Genomic DNA, 12,061 nt, shown 5'->3' with positions numbered 1-12,061 from the left:
TGAAAGGTCCTATTTAAAGAGGACCTTTCACCACTTTTGGGCACAGGCAGTGTTATATACTGCTGGAAAGCTGACAGTGCGCTGAATTCAGCGCACTGTTGGCTTTCCCGATCCGTGCCCGGTGTAAAGAGCTTACGGTGCCGGTACCGTAGTGCTCTATGGTCAGAAGGGCGTTTCTGACTATTAGCCAGGAACGTCCTTCTGCCTCGCCGCGCCTATCGCGCTGTGCTGTGGAGCGGGGAGGAACTTGTCTATGGATGAGCACTGTGAGCGGAGGGAGGGGGCGTTCCTCTCCACTCCACAGCACAGCGCGATAGGCGCCGCGAGGCAGAAGGACGTTCCTGGCTAATGGTCAGAAACGCCCTTCTGACCATAGAGCACTACGGTACCGGCACCGTAAGCTCTTTACACCGGGCATGGATCGGGAAAGCCGACAGTGCGCTGAATTCAGCGCACTGTCAGCTTTCCAGCAGTATATAACACTGCCTGTGCCCAAAAGTGGTGAAAGGTCCTCTTTAAGCGCTCTCACAGGTTGATGTCTCTGCATATAAAGCTATTCTTTATAGCAGTGACATAGACCATAGGAATTCACTCTCTGGGGCAGATACACAAATGAGAAGGTGCCTAAGTTCTGATGTAATTTGTGTAAAAATAAACCTGGCATACATGCTTTACCCCACTTTTTCTAATTGTTTCAGATACTTTTTAACAGCTTTTGCGGCTTATGAAGTACGGACTGGGGCTTCATATACAACACTATGCGACACAAAATATGCCAACTTTTGGTGCATTTTTTTTTGTCGGTAAAAAGACTAGACAGTCTAGAAGTGCACCAGATTTTCAAACAGTATAAGTCTGGGTTCACACCAACATTTGCCTCCATATGGGGATTCCTCTTGAAAAATGTGCAGAGAAAAGCGCTGCAAGTAGCGCTTTTCTCTCCATATTTTTCGCCCTTTTCGGGCGGAAACTGAGTGGAAACTACGCGGACTCCATTATAGTCTATGGGGTCCTCGGATTTCTGCTGGTAACCACTTTTTTAAAGTAGATTAGGCTTCTGTTTGGGAGGGGGGCTCCAAGTGGACCCCCAAATGGAAGCATGGACACAGATGTGAACCTAGCCTAGCCTTTAACAAATCTGGAACAGTTTTAAATCTAGAAAGTATTAGTTTATCTGCCCAGTTGACTTTTACCAGAGTGTTCTAGACTCTGTTGTGTGATCCAGCAGAGGTCATTATGCAGGAAGGGGGAAGAGATGAGATGTGACCATCACTTGTTGTGAATGGTGTGATCCTTATCTGTATGTGGGTAAGGACATAAATTTAGGGTTTTTAATGTGATTTTTGAAGCCAAAACCAGAAATGGATTGAAAAAATAGAAATACCACATGTCCTTTTTAGGTTCTTACCCATTATCCACTCTTGGTTTTGGCTTAAAAAATTGCAGCAACAATACCTGAACATTTGTCCTTACCATGTGGTGTTACCCATCATTGCAATTCTGCCTATGAAAATAAGATGACTGCAGAAAAGTGTTAACCTCTAAAGGACTAAATGTAGGTTTAAGGGTATGTTCATGGAATCCGCCTCAAATGCCGCCTGCCTAAACAGCTCTCATTGACTTCAATGGGAGCCGCTCGCTTTTTTTCCCACTAGCTAGTAGTGGAAAAAAGATGCAACATTCCCTATCTTGCCATGGATTCCGTGGCTCGAGACACGCTCCAGTTTAGGCCCATTCATTTGGGCCTAATTTGGAGCGGGATGCTGCGTGGAAGTTTACACGGCGGAAACCAAATTCCGCCGTGTGAACACACCCTAACTTGTTTTCTTGGGCTACATATTTATTTTTTCAGCATTGTTTGTGGCACATAACGCTGTTAACTGCTCAAGGTAAAATGTCAAAATGTAGTAATAGCTCAGTTACCACGGGTGCCTGTGCTCAGCTTCTACAGGTCCTGCCTGGTTTGCTATACTTACCTCAGATGCAGTCAGGATTCAATCCCGGAATCACATGGGCAGATTCCTATAACAGTTGAAAAACTATGATTCCAGCAATACCAAATATATATGTTTTTTTTTTTTTTTTTTACATTTTAACCCCTTAAAAAGTGCAAAACTTTGCAAAACAAAAACATTTCTTGGAGTCGCCATATTCTGACTCCTGTAACTTTTATATTTTTACTTTTTTATGTCTGTGTATGGAGATATATAAAGCATCTTTCTTGTAGGTTAGGAAGTACTTTTCAATTATACTATTTTGGGGACTGTCTATTGTATTGACTTCTTTTTGTTCAATTTTTTCTCAGAGAGGAAACACGGAAAAAAACAGAGATTCTGCACCATTGTTTTTTCCCCCTCTATGCCATTTACTGTACAGGAAAATTATTTTTATAAGTTTGCAGACTGAGCACTTTTTAACACAGGGACACCTACTGTATAGGTGTTTCACTATATTTTATATGTATTTTGGGGAAAGGGGAGGGGGGGGGATGACTTGAATTTTTACTTCTTTTGTATTTATTTTTTTTACTGTCACTTTTAGACCTCCTAGTGGTCTTGAACCCCAGGTGTTCTGATCACTAATACAATGCATAGCAATGTTAATGCATTGCTATGCATTGCAAAATTGCAGCACTTCTATTAGAAGCTTCATAGAGCCACAGTGATCTACCCCAAATGAGGGGAAAATGGCGCCTCGGTCAACTTTTACGAGGCTCCAGGAGTGATAATGCCAGCAATCTTATTGTGATCATATGATGTGTATTGCAGTGTTTATTGTCATATATATACTGATCGCTTATTGCATTGTATGAAGTGTTACTATCACTTTGATACCTTCTTTGGTCTGGAGAAAAACCTGGTCCCATCAGGGAATTCTCTGATACCGTGAAGGGACATTCTAACCTTGCAATGGTTCCTGCAATACATAAGAGGATTTTCACTCTGTAAAATGAGACTGAGCAATGCAATGTAAGAGACACCTAGCATTGCTAAAGCACGCTACTCAACAGTCTAGGAAGTGGGTAACAGTGTTAAAATCATTTTGACTAATCAGGTGGTTCTGGAAATAGAGGAAGGGTTAAAACGGCTGACATTTCCTTATAAAGTCATAATTTCACATGTCAGTCACTTCCTTCTACTAACCACAAAATAAAGCTTTGCTGGCGTATTTGGGTGAACCAAACTTCTTTAAAGATATCTCTGTTGCTTTGGCCGTGACAAGCCACATATTGAAGCAGGTAAGGCAAGAGTTTCTTTACAGTGTTTTGTGAAATGTCCATCCACAAATTAATATTTTTTGGATGCATTAATTTATTATAAGCTAAAGTCTAAGGGTGGATTGCCAATTGTGCCACCCTGCTAGTGCTACTAGTGAGCTGTAAGAGCCTTGAGCTGTACAATGGCACAGGAAGTCTGTGGTCAGCGCAAACAGTGATCGGAGAGGAAAATAATCTTAAAACCTTTTACAAATCCCATAAAATGAACATTGATCTTATAAAGTCTATTGATATAGCTAAAGCCTTGGGATTGAAATGTAAAGCTGAATGTCTAAGCTTTTATTGAGACTGAGAGGTGAAAGCCAACTCCTAAAACTATACGGCCACATGGTGAACTATAGTGGAAAATGTGGTCATTTGCGGACTAGTAATTGTAGACGTGATACTGACTATTCATTGCTGCTTTGTTGAATTGAAATTATATATATACTGTTTCCTGTATGGCTTCAATGTTGGAAACATTTGGAATGTTTTGTAATAAGAAAATCAATTTAAATATTTTTTAAAATGATTTATAAAATATATAGTTCTTAATACAAAATATTAATTTTTTTCTGGCAATTTAGTGGTATCTCCAATATTCTCAGGTCAGGGTCAATCCTTTCATTAGTTATAATTGATGAAAATCTGTTTAAGTGACTGTTAGATTAATATTAGTAAAAATGGCATGAATGCAAGTCATTTTATTACTACAATTTATTGCTTCATTGTTTCTTATTACTGTATAAGAGAACTATCAACATGGTCAATAGGTAAAAGCCATCTGAATTAAAAAAAAAAAAAAAAAATTGCCAAAAACCACACCCCCAAAAAATTCACAAACCACATATACAACTAAGAAGGTATAATCCTATAATGAGGTATATATATTTCATATGGCACCCATTTAAAATAGGAAAAGATGTTTTTTTTTTTTGTCATGGATTCCAAAAAGGGGTCATGTTCATGTTTTCTAGGTGTTCTATTGCATCTTGGTAAGAATACAGTGCTTAACAAAAAAAAAAACCCTAGCAGTTTGTGATAGAGATTTGTAACTTCTCCATGCATCACCATAGATGGTCCGTGCACATGGTAATGCCTGACATATTATTTAAGGTGTTTGGTTAGTCTTCAGCCAATACCTGGGTCAAGACATATTCCCTGTACTGCAGATGTAGAGTATTGGCATTACTTTGGGGCTTTCCACCACTGATCTGGCCCAGATGAATGGTCCTAACTAGGGGGAGTCTCCAGCACTCCATGGCTAGATTGAGAAGAACAATGGGAGACAGAATTTGGGCGGAATCTGCTGATGATTTGGGGGCAGAGTTTGCACCAAATCAGCCTCAAATCCCTACATGTGATCACACCCTTAGTGCTACAATTAGCCATGCAAATATGGAATTTTAGGTGTTTTGTGGGTGGCAGTCACAGACATAAACTGATGCTTCTAGGCCCCAGTCTATGATGGGGCCCCTACCTACCTTGTGCAATTTAGAATATTATTATATGCTATGTGGTAGAGGGACCATTGGAGCTCAGTTATTTCAGCTGCCACTGCACCCTCTATAGCTATGCCCCTTGTAGTTGTCAGTCCTGAGTCCTGGTGTCCAAGAGAGCTAAATGGCCGCAATGAAAAATGAAAGGAACCACTATAAGTAGCACATTGACTTTTGGCAGGCTTTGTTTTAAATTCTGAATTGGAGCATCATGTTGAGACTCTGAACATTAAGTGGTATTTGTCAGGCCATTTTATAGGTGTTCTGACATCATTCCTTCTGTCCATTGAAAAATAATGTAAGAATACAGCACATCACATGTTATGAATCTGAATAGTAAAGTATCAGACATGGCAGATTTGTTGCAGAAATGTCTGTGGTTGAATTATTTATCTGAACGTGGTGTGCATAAATCTAAAAAAAAAAGGAAACAACACTTAGGAGCCACACAGTGGCTCAGTGGTTAGCACTGCAGCCTTGCAGTGCTGGATTTCTGGTGTTCAAATCCCACCAAAGGCAAAAAACCATCAGCAAGGAGTTTGTATATTCTCCCCGTGTTTGCATGGATTTCCATCCCATATTCCATAAAATATGGAAACAACACACTTCACAGGGATGGAAAGTTTAGCAAAAGATCTGCGCCATGTGGTATACTCTTGTGTGTTACATCTTCTCACATTTAATAGCAAAATTTCACTTTTCTTCAATTCTTCACTGCTCCAGAGATTGTTATATTCTGCATTAAATATGCCAATTTTAGTTTCTACTGTCAGGTGGGTGGAGCAGACATCATAGGACCACCCAAATGACAGTAAAAAGTCTATTGCGTGCTGAAATTAGCAGAAAAATGATTGCTCAGGAAAACTGGTGGCAGGCTTAAGCGGAGGTCGCCTCACAATTCAGTACAAAAAACAGCATTCAGCGCCGGACTAGGCCCAAAGGAATGGGCCTAGTCGGGAGGGAGGTGTCAGAATCCGCCTCAAGAAAGGGCAAGTCGCTCCTTTTTTCCGCGAGCAGGAACAAACTGCTCGCGGAAAAAGGAACCCATTGAATCCAATAGGAGGCAGTTTTTGGAGCCAGATTTTACGTGGATTCCGTGTCCAACGTGGATTCCGTGTCCAAATCCTAACAAAAAAACCTTGTGTGAACCTGGCTTTACAGTGCCCCTGTCTACTTGTGGTAACCTTTCAAGTTCCTACTGTATCCCGGCAAGGCTACTTCTATCCTCTTATTTAGAAGCTGCTGTAAGAACAATTCATTCTTCTGGGGACATGGGGTAATCGAGCAGGAATTCAACCTGGAGCAGTATCACGATGGGGTTCTTCTCTAAGGCTACATTTTCACAACTGTACTGAAAAATGGTTGTGAAAAGTGGATACAATGGATGTGGCAGCCATTTTTAAGGTTCTGTGAAAAAAACGGACATGTATATAGTCCCATTTTAATGAATGTGTTCTAAAAACGGGCATCTGATGGCTAAGGCACAACCCCCCAAGATTCTAAATCTTTTCGCATCATCAACCTTTATAGTAACAATGTAGACATTTAGTACAGTAATTGGTTTTATAGTTTTATATTTTTCACATATTTAATAAATATAAGTTTTTGCAAACAAATTTGTAATAATGATGTATGAGAAAAGTCTACATATTCTTTAGGGATTACAAGGCTTGTCTGAGACTTTTTTGTTAAACTTGTATATATGCGGCATGTGAAACTGAAAAAAAATATACTCACCTCTCCCTTGGTGCTCCCTTTCCAGCAGTGGCTACTATGTACAGGTTGTTGATCAAGGGCCTCAATGGTGGACTCATTTCTTTGTGTTTTTTGGTTGTGGCTCGGTATGTGGGGCCTTAGCCTAAAACACTTTTTGGCAACACTTGCAGCATCTAGACAAGTTAATAAATGTCTCAGACAACCCCTTTAATCTCAAAGTAACCATCAATATGTGAAAATAGAAAATGTCAAAAAAATACACTGTAATAAAGAAATGTATATGCCATTACAATTAGGGTGATTAAATATTATTTTTTAATGTATCAGTGCTAAGCGGCTGAATTAAAAAGAAATAGCTGCCTAGACTGAAGGTACCTGATCAGATTGGGATGCCCATGAGTGCTGAAAACTCAAGAATGGATGTCATCTGCAAAAGGAGAAGACATTGCTGTAGACCTATTGCTTTAAGAAATAGACCAGGGACAAGTAGACGAACAAGCAAAATAGTATATAGAAATGTACGACAGACTGAAACCGTTCATTTTTGTGAGTCAGAATAAAAGCAGAACTAAAAAGGGGAAGCAGCGTTGGTTCTAGTGAGGGAAAGACCAGTGCAGAAGCAGGACTGAGAAGTTGAATAGGAAATGACTATACACCATTAGAGAAGAAGGAATGAATCTAGGATTGTGATACTATTCCTATCCATTAAACATTGTATGCAAATAATGGTGTAATGTCCGCTCTCTTTGTTCACCAATATACTGGCTTTCTTAGCAGGCGTTGCTTACTTGCTACCTCTGTGTTTTGTTCCTTCTCCTGTCTCTTTAGTCTTTGCAACTGCTGACTTCCTCCTGTCTTTCCCTGTGTATGTATTTATCTGTATAAGTCTATGGGACACATTTATTACACTATTTCTGCCTTTTATGGTTTCATGTGCCTCTTTCAATATACCATTGATACCTTTGGCATTGTGCCTCCTACAATATACCTTTTGATACCTGGCTCTGGTCTTTCTGCTCTATACCTCTAATTCAGATTTGGCCCTGGTCTCTTTGCTATGCACCTCTGATACCAGTGGCTTTATGCCTCTTGCAATATACCTCTGCTACCTGGGCCTCCTGCAATATACCTCTCATACCTCCGCTTTCTGCTATATACCTCTGATACCTGGGCTTTCTGCTATATACCTCTGATACCTGGGCTTTCTGCTATATACCTCTGATACCTGGGCTTTCTGCTATATACCTCTGATACCAGTGGCTTTATGTCTCCTGCTATATACCTCTGATACCTGTGGCCTTTGGGCTTCTGCTACCTGTCTTGACTCTTGTCTTGGATTCTTGTATGACGTTGCTTCTGTTTTAGTCTGTTCACCTCTGGTTCTGGGGGATATATAGCAAAATTGAGCTGTTATTATTCAGCCAAGTAATAAAGAATACTTCTTTTAAAAATACACTCCAGGCAATTTTGGAATTTTATTACTAATTAATTTATAATTTTTTTTACTTACTTATGTAGCTCCATCATATTTCTCAGCACTTTAAAGATATTGTCAACATTGTCCCATATAGGGCTCACAATCTAAATTCCCTATCAGTATGTTTCTGAATATATAATGATGTAATAAAAGAGATTACATTAGACTTTGTATTGTATATATTAGGTATTGCACACAACTGAATATACCGTATATAGATGGTAAACTGGTCTTAGTTTGCCTTAGGGCAAAATAGCAAAAAGAAGATTTTTTGGGGAATTTTAACATTACTTTTTTTCTGCTGATCTTCCCTGTATCTAGGTACAGGATGGTTGCAGCCTACTGGGTTACACTGGAGAGCTGCAGTAACTGTTATTCATTTTACCCATTAGTGGTTTTAATGTTAAGGCTGCTGAGTGGATTTTCAGTAATAACACAATCACTTCCAAGGCATCCGTTTCCCATAAAGGTCCATTCCAGTGTGACAGCAGCAACTTGCAGATGAAACCTTGCCCACATGCAGATCCCAATGAACACACAATATATAATACGGGCAAATGTCGTTGGTAGCCACACACGGGCGTGTTTTTTCTGCTATGCAGTTTCTGCCACATAGGCACACAACCTATCAACCTATCAACTGTTTGCATAAACATGACCTACACTTAGGCTATAGCCCCACAATGTAGAGAATCATAATGCTGTTATCTGCTGTGGAATCGCGTCAGAAAAAAAAAACGTTGCATTTTACAAAACCAGCAAAGTGAATGAGATTCTGGCTAATCTTGTCTACACATTGCAGAAAAAAGACAGCAGCGGAAAAGCGGCATTTTTTAAAAAAAAACATGTGTTTTTAAAAAAATGCAGCTTGCCAATTTTAGCCTTAGTGTTTTATTATATTGAAGATATATGTTATCACCACATTAACCAATACTACAAAAATGATATCTGCAGTCTTTACAGCACAGTTACATGCAGGAAACAAAGCATTGTCAGGAAAAGGGTTTAGTGGTTTTCCTGTTAGCATATAAATAAGATCAGCCCAGGTTTTAGGTTTTAGGTGTAGTGTATGTTAAAACAGCCACGATATAAAGTATATGTTGTCATGTTCTTTTTTGTAGTTCTTTCAATCTCTTAGCAAAAACACAAGCCTATTCATATGGAAATGGAGATTCTCAGCTTTCATATGACACTAAGGTCGCAGTTCTACTTATTATTTCCAGAGATATTATTGGTTGAAAACACAGTCGGTATTGGGACATTTATGTATGCAAGTTTCTATGTTTTATAATGCCCAAGATATAACTAATAGAGATGAGCGAACAGTGTTCTATCGAACACATGTTCGATCGGATATCAGGGTGTTCGCCATGTTCGAATCGAATCGAACACCGCGTGGTAAAGTGCGCCAAAATTCGATTCCCCTCCCACCTTCCCTGGCGCCTTTTTTGCACCAATAACAGCGCAGGGGAGGTGGGACAGGAACTACGACACCGGGGGCATTGAAAAAAATTGGAAAAAGTCATTGGCTGCCGAAATCAGGTGACCTCCATTTTAGACGAATAGTGGATTTCAAATCCGGGTCATATGAGAATGTGAACTTTGTGACTATGAGACAGGGATAGCTGTACAGGCAGGGATAGCTAGGGATAACCTTTATTTAGGGGGGAATGTTATTAAAAATAACTTTTTGGGGCTCTATCGGGTGTGTAATTGTGATTTTTGTGAGATAAACTTTTTCCCATAGGGATGCATTGGCCAGCGCTGATTGGCCGAATTCCGTACTCTGGCCAATCAGTGCTGGCCAATGCATTCTATTAGCTTGATGAAGCAGAGTGTGCACAAGGGTTCAAGCGCACCCTCGGCTCTGATGTAGCAGAGCCGAGGCTGCACAAGGGTTCAAGCGCACCCTCGGCTCTGATGTAGGAGAGCCGAGGGTGCACTTGAACCCTTGTGCACCCTCAGCTCTGCTACATCAGAGCCGAGGGTGCGCTTGAACCCTTGTGCACACTCTGCTTCATCAAGCTAATAGAATGCATTGGCCAGCGCTGATTGGCCAATGTATTCTATTAGCCTGATGAAGTAGAGCTGAATGTGTGTGCTAAGCACACACATTCAGCTCTACTTCATCGGGCTAATAGAATGCATTGGCCAGCGCTGATTGGCCAGAGTACGGAACTCGACCAATCAGCGCTGGCTCTGCTGGAGAAGGCGGAGTCTAAGATCGCTCCACACCAGTCTCCATTCAGGTCCGACCTTAGACTCCGCCTCCTCCGGCAGAGCCAGCGCTGATTGGCCGAAGGCTGGCCAATGCATTCCTATGCGAATGCAGAGACTTAGCAGTGCTGAGTCAGTTTTGCTCAACTACACATCTGATGCACACTCGGCACTGCTACATCAGATGTAGCAATCTGATGTAGCAGAGCCGAGGGTGCACTAGAACCCCTGTGCAAACTCAGTTCACGCTAATAGAATGCATTGGCCAGCGCTGATTGGCCAATGCATTCTATTAGCCCGATGAAGTAGAGCTGAATGTGTGTGCTAAGCACACTCATTCAGCACTGCTTCATCACGCCAATACTATGCATTAGCCAGTGCTGATTGGCCAGAGTACGGAATTCGGCCAATCAGCGCTGGCCAATGCATTCTATTAGCCCGATGAAGTAGAGCTGAATGTGTGTGCTAAGCACACACATTCAGCACTGCTTCATCACGCCAATACAATGCATTAGCCAGTGCTGATTGGCCAGAGTACGGAATTCGGCCAATCAGCGCTGGCCAATGCATTCTATTAGCCCGATGAAGTAGAGCTGAATGTGTGTGCTAAGCACACACATTCAGCACTGCTTCATCACGCCAATACAATGCATTAGCCAGTGCTGATTGGCCAGAGTACGGAATTCAGCCAATCAGCGCTGGCCAAAGCATTCTATTAGCCCGATGAAGTAGAGCTGAATGTGTGTGCTAAGCACACACATTCAGCACTGCTTCATCACGCCAATACAATGCATTAGCCAGTGCTGATTGGCCGAATTCCGTACTCTGGCCAATCAGCGCTGGCTCTGCTGGAGGAGGCGGAGTCTAAGGTCGGACCTGAATGGAGACTGGTGTGGAGCGATCTTAGACTCCGCCTCCTCCAGCAGAGCCAGCGCTGATTGGCCGAATTCCATACTCTGGCCAATCAGCACTGGCTAATGCATTGTATTGGCGTGATGAAGCAGTGCTGAATGTGTGTGCTTAGCACACACATTCAGCTCTACTTCATCGGGCTAATAGAATGCATTGGCCAGCGCTGATTGGCCGAATTCCGTACTCTGGCCAATCAGCACTGGCTAATGCATTGTATTGGCGTGATGAAGCAGTGCTGAATGTGTGTGCTTAGCACACACATTCAGCTCTACTTCATCGGGCTAATAGAATGCATTGGCCAGCGCTGATTGGCCGAATTCCGTACTCTGGCCAATCAGCACTGGCTAATGCATTGTATTGGCGTGATGAAGCAGTGCTGAATGTGTGTGCTTAGCACACACATTCAGCTCTACTTCATCGGGCTAATAGAATGCATTGGCCAGCGCTGATTGGCCGAATTCCATACTCTGGCCAATCAGCACTGGCTAATGCATTGTATTGGCGTGATGAAGCAGTGCTGAATGTGTGTGCTTAGCACACACATTCAGCTCTACTTCATCGGGCTAATAGAATGCATTGGCCAGCGCTGATTGGCCGAATTCCGTACTCTGGCCAATCAGCACTGGCTAATGCATTGTATTGGCGTGATGAAGCAGTGCTGAATGTGTGTGCTTAGCACACACATTCAGCTCTACTTCATCGGGCTAATAGAATGCATTGGCCAATCAGCGCTGGCCAATGCATTCTATTAGCGTGAACTGAGTTTGCACAGGGGTTCTAGTGCACCCTCCGCTCTGCTACATCAGATTGCTACATCTGATGTAGCAGGGCCGAGTGTGCATCAGATGTGTAGTTGAGCAAAACTGACTCAGCACTGCTAAGTCTCTGCATTCGCATAGGAATGCATTGGCCAGCCTTCGGCCAATCAGCGCTGGCTCTGCCGGAGGAGGCGGAGTCTAAGGTCGGACCTGAATGGAGACTGGT

The 12,061-nt window shown here is 41.9% G+C and overlaps 1 protein-coding gene across 1 annotated transcript in view; it reads left to right on the top strand.

Annotated features, from left to right (window-relative positions):
* The first annotated feature begins 3,123 nt into the window (after positions 1–3,123).
* LCP1 (lymphocyte cytosolic protein 1) overlaps positions 3,124–12,061 on the top strand; it is a 47,624-nt gene continuing 38,686 nt past the window's right edge. The window contains exon 1 of the mRNA XM_075265496.1: positions 3,124–3,238. The gene's annotated coding sequence lies outside the window, so the exon portion shown is untranslated. The remainder of the gene's footprint in view (positions 3,239–12,061) is intronic.

Source organism: Leptodactylus fuscus, chromosome 2 (assembly GCF_031893055.1).
Source record: "Leptodactylus fuscus isolate aLepFus1 chromosome 2, aLepFus1.hap2, whole genome shotgun sequence".
Lineage (NCBI taxonomy): Eukaryota > Metazoa > Chordata > Amphibia > Anura > Leptodactylidae > Leptodactylus > Leptodactylus fuscus.
Note: the sequence above shows the minus strand (reverse complement) of the source record. Positions and strands in the feature narration are given on the sequence as shown.